We start from the raw sequence: 13,557 nt of genomic DNA, 5'->3' as shown, positions 1-13,557 counted from the left end.
AAACCTACCCGTCCCCCTCCTCCTCCGTCTCTCCCTCCCTCCCTGCTCTCCCTCCAGGCAGGCAGCCCTCCCTCCCCTCCCTCCAGGCAGGCAGCCCTCCCTCCCTCCCTCCTCTCCCTCCAGGCAGGCAGCCCTCCTCTCCCTACCGCCCTCCCTCCTGTCCTCCAGGCAGGCAGCCCTCCTCCCCTCCCTCCCTCCTCTCCCTCCAGGCAGGCAGCCCCTCCTCTCCTCTCCTCCCTCCCTCCTCCCTCCCTCCCTCCCTCCCTCCCTCCCTCCTCCCTCCCTCCCTCCCTCCCTCCCTCCCTCCCTCCCTCCCTCCCTCCCTCCCTCCCTCCCTCCCTCCTCCTCCTGTCCCTCCAGGCAGGCAGCCCTCCTCTCCCTCCCTCCCTCCTCTCCCTCCAGGCAGGCAGCCCTCCTCTCCCTCCCTCCCTCCTCTCCCTCCAGGCAGTTAGCCAGCCCTCCCTCCCTCCCTCCCTCCCTCCCTCCCTCCCTCCCTCCCTCCCTCCCTCCCTCCCTCCCTCCCTCCCTCCCTCCCTCCTGTCCCTCCAGGCAGGCAGCCCTCCTCTCCCTCCCTCCATCCTCTCCCTCCAGGCAGGCAGCCCTCCTCTCCCTCCCTCCCTCCTCTCCCTCCAGGCAGGCAGCCCTCCTCTCCCCTCCCTCCCTCCCTCCCTCCCTCCCTCCCTCCCTCCCTCCCTCCCTCCCTCCCTCCCTCCCTCCCTCCCTCCCTCCCTCCCTCCCTCCCTCCCTCCCTCCTGTCCCTCCAGGCAGGCAGCCCTCCTCTCCCTCCCTCCCTCCTCTCCCTCCAGGCAGGCAGCCCTCCTCTCCCTCCCTCCCTCCTCTCCCTCCAGGCAGTTAGCCCTCCCTCCCTCCCTCCCTCCTGTCCCTCCAGGCAGGCAGCCCTCCTCTCCCTCCCTCCATCCTCTCCCTCCAGGCAGGCAGCCCTCCTCTCCCTCCCTCCCTCACTCCCTCCCTCCTCTCCCTCCCTCCTCTCCCTCCCTCCCTCCCTCCCTCCCTCCCTCCCTCCCTCCCTCCAGGCAGGCAGCTCTGTGCTCCAGAGCAGTCATATTTAATCAACATCTTCATGGACAACACAGAGGATCTCCTCAGCCGCCAGACTCAGCGCTGTCACACTACGCTGTCACACTACAGTGCAGCATAATTGTCTTAGATCCCCTAATTCTCCCCGTCATTCTCCTTAAACGCTACAGAAAAGAAACACTGTTCCTTGACCCACATTGCTGTTGATCAGTGAATTATACATGATGTCACCATTTGATTCTTTTTTTGCACGTCGGTTGTAGTTTAAGACCTAGGAGGCGCTTATGTTTGTAATAATTGTGTCTCTTTCTGCGCGAAGATCCGTCTGTCATGTCTCCCATATCATTGCTTATGATAGACAGGCAGACTAGCGGTTGTTACAGTGGTGCACAGAGCGGACAGTTTCTCAGAGAGGAGAAGAAAGAGGAGTGGGAAAACTTAACCCAACTTCCAGCTAATGGATTCATCGTGATAAATTATCATGCTTGACAAGACAGGAACAAATTACATAATTTTAAAAAGACGACAGTGATGTTTGTTTAGTTTATTACCCAAATCACAATAGCTATTTGCTTGATATTATTTGATGGGATGACTGACAAGAGAAAACAACATTCATTGTTGCTTGTTCCAATGCCACACAGCTGGGGGTGAATTCCAAAGCCTTGTCCTGAAAGGTCAAAATCAATAACAACAGCTTCTAGAAACACATTAAATCAAACCTTTACAGAGACAGCTATACATTCGGCTCCCATAAATCAAGTCTACTCTTCCCACATGCCTCAACCTACTCAAAACACAATGTGACAAAATACCTTCTCAAAAAAAGCCCTTTCCACCCAGTCTCTGGTTCTCACTACTCACCACATATACAGGTCATATGTAGGTCATACTATATACAGGTCATATGTAGGTCATATAGAGGTCACATACAGGTCACATAAAGGTCATATACAGGTCATATACCGGTTATATACAGGTAATATACTGTACAGGTCATATGTAGGTCAAATACCAGTTATATACAGGTCATATACTGGTCATATGTGGTTAAGAGTCATACATGTACAGTGCCTTCAGGAAGTATTCATACCCCTTGACTTATTCCAAATTCTTTGATGTTACAGCCTGAATTCAAAATGTATTTTCATTTTAAAAAATAGCACCCAACTACACACAATACCCCATAATGACTAAGTGAAAACAAGGTTTTGGAAATATTTCTTGAAAGCAGAAATATCTCATTTACATAAGCTGTCCTGCTGAAAGGTGAATTCATCTCCCAGTGTCTGTTGGAAAGCAGACTGAACCAGGTTTTCCTCTAGGATTTTGCCTGTGCTTAGTTCTTAGCTCACTAGTTCTTGCCAATGACAAGCATACCCATAACATGATGCAGCCACCTCCATGCTTAAAAATATTTTGAGTGGTACTCTTCTTTGTGTTGGATTTGCCACAAACATAATGTTCTGTATTCAGGACATAAAGTTAATTTCTTTGTAGTTTTACCTTATTGCAAACAGGAGGCATGTTTTGGAATATTTTTTATAATGTACAGGCATCCTTCTTTTCACTCTGTCATTTAGGTAGGTATTGTGGAGTAACTACAATGTTGTTTGATCCATCCTCTGTTTTCTCCTATCACAGCCATTAAACTCTGGAACTGTTTATATTTTTTTTTTTGAAATTAATTGATAAAAAATTTATTTTACCCCTTTTTCTCGCCAATGTTGTGGTATCCAATTGGTAGTTACAGTTTTGTCTCATCGCTCCAATACGGACTCGGGAGAGAGCAAGGTGCGTCCTCCGAAACATAAACAACCAATGCCCACTTAACCCAGAAGTCAGCCACACCAATGTGTTGGAGGAAACACCGTACACCTGGCGACCGTGTCAGCATGCAATGCACCCGGCACGGCACAGGAGTCGCTAGCGCGCGATGGGACAAGGACATCGATGCCGGCCAAACCCTCCTCTAACCCGGATGACGCTGGGCCAATTGTACGTCACCCCATGGGTCTCCCGATCACAGCCGGCTGCGACAGAGCCTGGACTCGAACCCAGAATCTCTAGTGGCACAGCTAGTACTACGATGCAGTCTTAGACCACTACACCACTCGGGAGGCCTCTCAGTAACTGTTTTAAAGTCACCATTGGCCTCATGAGGAAATCCCTGAGCAGTTTCCTTCCTCTCCTGTAACTGAGTTAGGAAGGACACCTGTATCTTTGTAGTGACTGGGTGTATTGATACACCATCAAAGTGTAATTAATAACTTCATCATGCTCAAAGAGATATTCAATGTCTGATTTGTTTTAGGTGCCCTTCTTTGCGAGACATTGAAAAACCTCCCTGGTCTTTGTGGTTGGATCTGTTTGAAATGCACTGCTTGACTGAGGGACCTTAGAGATCATTTCACACAGTCCATGCAACTTATTATGTGACTTGTTAAGCACATTTATTAATTAAGCTTGAATACTTGTCTCTAAACATTTCAGCTTTTCATTTTTAATAAATTTGTATTTCTTTTAATCTAAAGACATAATTCCACATTGACATTATGTAAGCCAGTGACACAAAATCCATTTTAAATTCAGGCTGTAACACAACAAAATGTGCAAAAAGTCAAGGGGTGTGAATACTTTCTTAAGGCACTGTATGCATCAACATACTGGAACTAGCCAACCCGAGGGAGACTGAATTCATTTCCCTTGGCCTGAACACTCTGTGTCCTTCTGGGCCAAAATAAAGAGTCTGGCTGAGGTACACTAATGGGAGGGAACAAGCCTTATCCATGCACTAAAAATAAGACATTTCCCGACTCCAGACTCCCAAATACCTTTCCCGTTCCTTAAGACTTAAGACTGGCATGACCCAGTGTTGAAGGCCTAAGAATGGACACCATGTTTTTAAAGGAGTGTGTCCAATCCTCCTGGCATGTCAGTAGCTTGCCTGCCCAAAGCGGACTTACACACAAACCCAACCATACCGGGAGAAGGATAGCCAAGATAGGATGGATGGTTTTTCAGTCTGAAGTTGGAGTTTAGAGGTCTTTTATCATCGCTTTGTTTGGATTTGTTTTGGTCGGCAGAGGAAAGAGGGAGTTTTATTTGGAGAGGGTTTGTGCTTTGAGGTATTCTGTTCACTATCTTTTCCCAGGAATGAGTTTGGGAGCTTTATCTCCTCTGGTTTTCCCAGCTGAAGGCAAAGGATGAGTTAAGGTGTCTCCGATGGGGAAGAGGAGCTATTCATACAGATAAGGCCCTGGCTGACTTGAGAATTGTCACAAAGCAGACAGACATACATGTCACGGAGATCCAGAGAACCAGCCTTCCAGCGCTACAGGACCAGGCAAGGCCTCGCTCTTCTGACTAAGAATTGCGTAACAATTTTTTAGATAACGCAAATCAGTGGAGGCTGGTGAAGGGAGGATGGCTCATTTGGCACTGATGAAAATGGATAAATTGTAAGAATTGTATGCTACATTTCCAAGTGAGGAAGAATAAAGCTTAAGTCAATATAGTGTGAAGCAGCAAATTACACATAGCTTTTTGAACTGGGTGAAGAAGAGCTAATGGAGAGCAGTAATACACTGCTGCTTCAGGTTGTAATTGGACTGCAGTCCGAGCAGTGGAGTAGAGACAAAGCTGCCGTTGGCTCAGAACTCTTTCTCACAGCACATGAGCAGACTAGACTAGCCAATGCAATGCTGCTTGTCATGCCCCCACCATGAGTGGTAACCATGGTGACGGTGGCAGGGCCAGGCAGGGCGTCCATCCGCATCACCAGGGGGCGTTGTGGACTCTGTCAGCATGTGGCACATTGGTGTTCTTTACCTTATCTGCCACTGTGCCCAGCGCCCTGTTCCCCTAAAACACCCCCACATACACAGGCGCACACTGGTTCTCTCCCAAATTGCACACTATTCCCTATTTAGTGCACTACTTTTGACCAGAACCCTATGTACCCTGTCAAAAGTAGTCCACTACATAGGGAATATGGAGCCATTTGGGACGCATACACTCTCACACTGTCGTCTGCCTGCTACTGACAGCTGCCCTTGGTGTCTGTGCTGTGCTCAGCCCCTTCCCTCCCTCCATCCCTGCCTGCATGGCTCTCATCCGCTCTCTCCCTTTTGTTGCTCACTTATTGTCAACTTCCACACTAAACAAAACATCCTTCCATGACACAAGCTAATTGATTATTGATGCTTCCAGGCCTAAACTGACTTATATTCAACCAAGACTGAAAGGGAAAATTCAGAGACAGAGACAATGCATTCAGTGCTTTCATGAAAACTGAAAAAGTCAAAGCATTTGAATGTAAAGCTTGAGCCTCAAGGTCTTTCCCCCCCCCTTTTCAATGCTTTGATTAGGCTGTTGTGCTGCCTCGGGAACAGTCTCGTCTCAGCACAACAAATAGTGGGGTCTTGAGGTGGAGAAACAGCCTGAGGGTTTTGTTCTGGCAACACAAACAACCCAAATGTCAATATCAGCCCCTTCTTGAATAATCAAAACAACCCTCATAGCTATGAGGTAATGCTTGGCTTGCTACTGGGTCTGACAGGCTGCCTTACAGCCAGTGTGAAGTTCACTGACAAACAAACAGGCAGACTTGTTATTCCGCAGGTCCTGGTTCTATGATTGCTGTTCTTATCTCCGGCAACAGGGTAACTTTGTTACAGCAGGTAAAATATAGCATGGCTTGTGACAGGAGGGATCAGATAAACAGTGAGACTGGGTCTGGGCAGAGACATGTGGACATGGTGGTGAATGCCTAAAGGGCCTGTTCTGTGACTGAGAAAGAGAGCGAGAGGCTGACTGATGTATCGAGTGCGGCAGAGAGATTGAGGCACTAAAGAACGGCTGAGGCAAGAGATCCTGTCCCATGGAAATGTGTCATGAAGGCAATTCCATGAGTATCTCAATAAAAGGTTCTCAAAGCCTGGAGAGAGAACTGCCATGGGCCCAGCACCCCCAGCACCTAACACAAATTCCTTCAAGGTTACACCAATGGTGCTTTCTGAGAGTGTTACACTTTCCAAACACTCTGCTCTAACACGCTCCACTAAGTTACCTTTCTTTTCCTTTTCTCCCCATTTTATTTATTTGACCTTTATTTAACCAGGCAAGTCCGTTAAGAACAAATTCTTATTTTCAATGACGGCCTAGGAACAGTGGGTTAACTGCCTGTTCAGGGGCAGAACGACATATTTGTACCATGTCAGCTCAGGGGTGTGAACTTGCAACCTTCCGGTTACTAGTCCACCGCTCTAACCACTAGGCTACCCTGCTGCCAATGCTTTCATTTACTGTCCATTTCTCCATCTGTTGGATTCAGTAGTTGGACAAAAGGCTTTGTTTCAGCTAGCTGGCAGGCCTTTGGGACTGGTAGAGGAGAGGGCACACTGGAGTTCAGCATTAGCCTCATTGCCGTCAATAGCCAGGGGGATGCATGGTGAGGTCTGGGGCTTGGACCCGTTTTTAAAAAGAATGCTGATCTTGGACCAGGTCTCCCCTATCAATGTTGTCTTATTCATTATGATCTAAAAGGCTAAACTTATCCTAAATCAGCACTCATCAGGAATCTTACTTTGATAGTCTTTATGAATAAGGGCCCTGGACACTTTATCCTGCCAGAAAGAGGTAGGACATTAACGGTTCCCCCCTCAGCTTGGCCCTCTGATGAGCGAGAGAGACAGACTGGTTGGAGTCTGCTGCTCAACTGCTCTGTCTGGGGGGTCCAACTCTCCAGCCCTCCTCCAACCTCCCACTGCAGGGCTTCTGCCAGCAGCACTGGGACAGACATGGGGAAACAACCTCTCTCATCTAGGGCTGGGCGATATGGCCAAAATATCATATCATGGCATTTTTCAAATTTGGACTTTATGACGGTATTTTATGTTTTTGATTAATAAAAGTTCTACATTTTCTTTATGAGTAGGGGGTGACCCTAGAGTGGCAACACTTATATTCTAAATTATTTCAATGGGTCTTTCTCCATTCTGATTGGTTTATACTGTTCAATTCAACATCAACCTAAAATAATTTCCTGAATTTCCATCAATTTCTGCACTCATTTTTGCACACACTGTATATTTATTTTTTCTATTGTGTTATTGACTGTACGTTTGTTTATTCCATGTGTAACTCTGTGTTGTTGTTTGTGTCGCACTGCTTCGCTTTATATTGGTCAGGTCGCAGTTGTAAGTGGGCACTTTAAATATAGTGTTGTTTGACATGACAACGAATGAAAATGCCATGGATGAGTTATTCTGACAGGGGACCCTATAATCTTTGGCTACATTACATTTGTATTCATATAGTCAACATATTCATGCTTTGCCTATTCCTCTGTGATTTAGAAGATACTGTTGCACAAACAACATGCTGATTATTAGCTAACTACGTTTGCTCTGACTTGCTAAGAAAATACAAACTAGCTGTTTGCTGATATAAAAAACACTAACTAACATTGTAATTATAAAACACTTGTGGATTTATATTATGATCAAATTGGAAACAAGATTGTAGCATGTGCTGCATTGTTTGAGTTTATTTTATTTTTACAGTGACAGTGCACATTAATCAACATTTCAATAAAAGTGCCGGTTTTAGCCAGCCAGGTCATTTTCAACCGCAGTCCCTGGGCAGGTTTTTAAAAACAATTACAATATAGACAATAGCAACATAGGACAAGCAAGACATTGACCATGCAGACTGTATGAAAGTGTCTCTTGGTCAAGCAACAACAAATGCGCTCCTTGAGTGACGGGGTGGGAACAGGTCTGTGTGGAAAGCGGCGTGCAGAGAGCGAGACAGTGGAGAGGGATGACTCAAGTAGTGGAGTGTCAAATTGAACGTTACACACGGTGTATCACCGTTATACCATTATAGGATGTAAAGTAAAAACCCAAACTGCTCTGTGCATCAATACCGGTATATAGTAAAACACAGTATACCGCCCAGCCCTACTCTCAACACAATATCACACACACAGCAGTTAAAAGGAAAAGCACCCACCTCGGACTCACAGGCTCTATGATTTCAGAAGCAGTACTTGCGGTCTTTGGAGTCTTCTGGTGCATTATAGTTTCTGTGAATGTATTGGAAAATGTCATGCAGAGCAGTCACATTGATTTTCACTCCATGTGCTATGTGTTGCTCATACCGACTCCAGCTGCTATTTACCAATGTAGAGGCCTGTAGCCATCAACCTAAACTGGTCTCAACGATTCAGTAAGTCACTAAAGGCTACGCACACAACCACTCAACATGATGGAAACTACCACAGCATGACTAAGACTTTCAGGGTAGCCCTGGCTATAGTGACATAAAGAAGCACTTTTCAAATGCATTACATAATGAGATGTGCAAGGTTCAGTTCATTCCGCACATATCTGTGACTAGGCTGATGGATGAGTAGAACCCTTAGCCTCCCCCTCTTCCTAAATCAAGGCTATGAAAAGTATCGGAACTCCCCCACATTGATGCAACATATCTGGGCACTGCTGCTGGCTACTGTCTACTCCTCTAAGTCCTCTGGGATAATTATGACTAACAGAAGCATAGCTATCTCTAAATAAGGTGGGCTGGACATGATGCTTAAAGAAGCTGCCTAGCAGGCAGATAATAAAAGCCTGTTGTTTGCAGGGTTGAGAGAGACTGAAAGCTCAGAGAACTCAGTGATATGGTTGAGGAACCTGTCTTGGGTGAGGAGCCAGCCTTTAAACAGCATGAGGAGAGAGATAGTTCTGCTTAACACCATACAACAACCACTTTCCAACTAAACACTCTCCCTGGCTACACTCCACTTGATCAATGTCACAGATGTTATAAGTCTCTCTTATGTCAATCTTCACATGGATACACCTTCCCTCTCTATCACACACACCCACACACATGCACGCATGTACACCCAGGCATGAGTGGAGTGTGTGTAGGTCAGAGTTAGAGATCTCTGTTGTGACAGCTGGACAGTTGACAGGCTCCGATGAAACATTGTGGTGAGGGGGAGACCAATTGAACTAAACAAACAAATATGGTGAGTAGCCTACACTCAAGCAGATCATGTGGAGACCTAGATCTGCAAGGAACAAGTGAACACACAGCAGCCAGCCTGCAAGGCATTGGAGTGCCTGTGTAGGCAAGCATGTGTGTGTGTGTGTGTGTGTGTGTGTGTGTGTGTGTGTGTGTGTTTGTGTGCGTGTGTGTGTGTGTGTGTATATGTGTGTGAGGGGGGGGGGGTCTTTAAGGGGGAGCCTATTCCAGAATATCCAACCACTGAACATGTTTAGACTGTTCACTCGTTAAGAAATATGTCAAGGATTCCGCCTGCATGCATAGTGACTTGTCAAAATCTCTCAATCTAAACATGGGATGATGGGCCTGTCTACCTGGTAGAGGAAGCCCAGCCAATAGAGGAGAAGAGAAGCCAGTGTGCACTGCATGCTGGTGACACTCAGACAGCACATACAACAGCACAGAGCAGGCTATCTGTGCATGCACCTCTGTCACCACCACCACTATCCTACTCACTTGGTACTAAGTACAAACACCAATATGTATTATTAGGCTCTAAAGGCCTGACTGCTGATGGTATTGAGGAGATGCAGAGCAGGCTCTGTTCAGATCTTGCTCTGGTCTGCTTGATAGCTGCTGAAGTCTAAAGAGCAGTGGTTGGGGTCGACAGGGGACGCTCTTGAGCCGTCGTGCCATCCTGAGGAAGAGTCTCATCATCACAAGAAAGGAGACTTGGGGAACAGGGGCCAGGGTATACATTCTACACTACATACGTGACGCTGTTCAGTGGTCTGCAGCTTTTGAATAGAAAGGAGAAAACGGCTACCATGCTATCAGGCAGAATGGAAAAACTCAACATAACTGAGATACCGGTCATCTAAAAAGAGCACAGTACTTAATCAACACAGCGTTCGTACTCCATGTGTGTACTACCAGAATGCTTTCAGGGAGTCCATTGAGATGCATAATTTACCCTTTCTAAAATAAAGCTGTTGAAAGTGGTGAACAAACCATCCTTAATCACATAAGACCTCCCGATTACCCTGCAGGAAAAAGACATGTACTAAACTGGCAAAAGCAAATCAATAGCACTGAGATTCTTCCTGTCCTGACAGCTGAATAAAATCCAATCAAAATGCTAGAACACATGTTGAGAGAAAGGGGAATGGAGAGATGGAGAGGCAATGGCAGTGCACGATCAACCAGCCAGCCAACCAGTTTGATGTGAATTTCTCCAATGGAGGTCATTTCTCTGAGCTTCATGTAGTTAACCTTATTGATTAAAGAATGTGTGATGTTGAGGTTCTCAACATCTCCGCTTGCACTGCTCCTCTTCAAAGAGATCTCTTGATGTGCTACATTGAGCAGAATTGCAATGCAATTTACTGTGTTCTTGTAGCTCGCATAAAGAGATTGTCTAGATATCATGTATTTCATGTACACTTGATTCCAGAAAACGGAAATCATGTCTGACTAAATCTGTGTCTTAAAATAATACAGTCATAAGGTGAGTGCCCCACTGCCAACACTGGAAATGTTATAACTGGTAGTGCCCCACTGACTAAACACACTGGTAATGTTATAACTGGTAGTGTCCCACTGCCTAAACACACTGGTAATGTTATAACTGGTAGTGTCCCACTACACAAACACACTGGTAATGTTATAACTGGTAGTACCCCACTACACAAACACACTGGTAATGTTATAACTGGTAGTGCCCCACTACACACACACACTGGTAATGTTATAACTGGTAGTGTCCCACTATACACACACACTGGTAATGTTATAACTGGTAGTACCCCACTACACAAACACACTGGTAATGTTATAACTGGGAGTGTCCCACTACACAAACACACTGGTAATGTTATAACTGGTAGTGCCCCACTGCCTAAACACACTGGTAATGTTATAACTGGTAGTACCCCACTACACAAACACACTGGTAATGTTATAACTGGTAGTGTCCCACTGCCTAAACACACTGGTAATGTTATAACTGGTAGTGCCCCACTACACAAACACACTGGTAATGTTATAACTGGTAGTGCCCCACTACACAAACACACTGGTAATGTTATAACTGGTAGTGTCCCACTGCCTAAACACACTGGTAATGTTATAACTGGTAGTGTCCCTCCGCCTAAACACACTGGTAATGTTATATCTGGTAGTGCCCCACAATCTGCTTCTCTTCAGATTGGAGTTAATTAGGTGAATATAATGTGATAATCGACCAAGGCTGAGTTTCGTGGTTTGTTCTTCCAGGGATGCAATGTCCACCCTTGTGGCTGTTCCTGGGGTCAAACTGCTGTTTCGCTTTGAAACTGATATTAAAATAATTATGTGAGTAGGTCACGCTTTAGATATACAAAAACTGATTTCACGAAGAAGAAACAATGTTTGATTGCATGGTCACAACGATTAATATTCTCTCCGTCAGTCATAGGCAGATGCAAGTTATTGTCATGCAAATGTAAGGCAATTTTTCTCCCTAAGACAACATTTATTTTCCTTTAGAGTCCCTGTCATGAGCGCTTTCCCGGGCGCTGTGTGTGTGTGACGGAAAATGAAGATTTGTGAGTGCATCTGCTGGTCCAGAGCTTCGACAGATGAGTAGTCTAGATTCTAGCTGCTTTCAAGGCTTGGGGAAATACTGGGGAAAACGGCGACTGTTATTCAGTCTTGCAGCCAACCACATTGTAATCGGAACCTTTATCATATATCAACAGTGTTATAGAATATTAACAAGTTAGAAGGATGGATGAAAGAGTAGACTAATCGGTGTCGGAGAGTACATTTAAAACCGTTATTCCAACCCCCTGACCCGGGTAATGCAGTAAAGAACCTGAAACAAGTTACATGGTGCAAAATAATCACATTTGTTCTCACGTGTTGGATCGCATATAGGCTTAAAATAGGCACTACAATCTGTCTGTCCACTATAATGGACATTTTTATATTCACTCTGTGGAGCACTGCTCTAACTTACCCCTAATAGCAGGTTCACAGTCAAGGTCAGTATGGCGAGCTGATGCTGGGGGAATCATTAGCTATAGATACTGGTCTGTTGATTATTGGAAGTAATTGAAAATACGTTGGGATGATAGTCAGTTAAAACTGATTTAATACTGCAGCTTAATTAATAGAGGTCTTATAACATCAACCCAGAACAATGCAATAGGAATATATTAGGATTGTCTGGATATCAAACTCAATCAAATTAGTTTAATGAGATGATGACAGCTGCATTATGATTAAAGGTTGACCGTGAGGTCATAGAGTGGATGGTAAAGCCCAGAGCCATACATATGACTCCGGAAAAGCCCAAAACCTGTCTGAAAGGAGCTATGCGTAATTGTGGTTTTACGCACGAGTCTATAAACTGTACAACCCGTATGCCTACATTTGTCTACACGTTCATTGAAAAGTAACAGGTACCATTGGAAAAATAACAACACTGAAATCCATCCAATCTATTTTTGGGGCATTTTTTCATTCAGCTTAATATCCCACAACCTTGTAATAACCAGCCGTATTATTATCTACATCCTTCTTGTGGCAGACTAGGCTACAGTTAATAATTTAGCAGAAGTGTCAAGGCAAAAGACACAAAATTGTGCTGGTAGCCATCATCAGCATCGACATCGAAATGTAAAACCAAACTGATCATTTAAAAAAAATAACATAGGCTAAACGTTATCACTCACCTTTCGGTTTCAATGGGAGCTGCTGCTGATATTTTAATTCTGATCACACAAGCTGTGATGGTCTTCTCTTCGTTGAGGTGATGGAGTATTCTACTTACATCCACGGAAAAATCTACGAGTACCACGAGAAAGTCTGACGCCGCGTTCATCAAACAATTTAGAGTACTCCTATTTACTCCCAATTCCTATAAAATGTCGGATACCCAATGCCCCCTCATTTATATCCTAAAATCCCTAAAAGCCGATTCTAGGTTTCACACGGCTAATATTAGGTAAAACCACAATAACGAATCTATGCTGAAAATTCAGCGCGCTCAACTTCGGTTGACCGTCAATTTATTTAAATGTTAATTCACATGAGCATGCCTATGATACAGCGAATTCCTTCAGTTTACAGGGTAATGTCCTGTACTATGAATTAGGCTGTAGCCTCACTTGCCATCGGCGGGTAGGCTATCTTCGGTTTGCGTAGCAACCTTGCCGCACAAATGCACACACGCTTTCTCACAGGGCTGCGTTAGACTGGCATGGAAAGCTGCGGCGCACCCCGCCAGCGTACAGTACCGCTAGCAAACCACAGCGTTTAAACCCGGCCCCCTGTACACTTCGGAGGCACGGACTCATTTGCATGGTGCATGTGTTAACTGTTTCAGTGCGGTGCCTCCGAAAAGTTGCTTGGCCATATGCTCTGCTCAGTGTCATTTGCGGCAATCAAAACAGCCTCCAGTAAAAGTAGGAAGATAGTGTAGAGAACACAATAAAGTAATTATCTTTTGGGATAAATAAT

General features: G+C 45.2%; 1 protein-coding gene across 1 annotated transcript in view; it reads right to left on the bottom strand.

The window, feature by feature from the left end:
* The window catches only part of LOC109907047 (plexin-A2-like), a 414,465-nt gene extending 401,162 nt beyond the window's left edge, over positions 1-13,303 (bottom strand). Inside the window, 1 exon segment of the mRNA XM_031793327.1 lies at positions 12,771-13,303. The gene's annotated coding sequence lies outside the window, so the exon portion shown is untranslated.
* Between the last annotated feature and the right edge of the window lie 254 nt (positions 13,304-13,557).

Source organism: Oncorhynchus kisutch, linkage group LG17 (genome assembly GCF_002021735.2).
Source record: "Oncorhynchus kisutch isolate 150728-3 linkage group LG17, Okis_V2, whole genome shotgun sequence".
NCBI lineage: Eukaryota > Metazoa > Chordata > Actinopteri > Salmoniformes > Salmonidae > Oncorhynchus > Oncorhynchus kisutch.
Note: the sequence above shows the minus strand (reverse complement) of the source record. Positions and strands in the feature narration are given on the sequence as shown.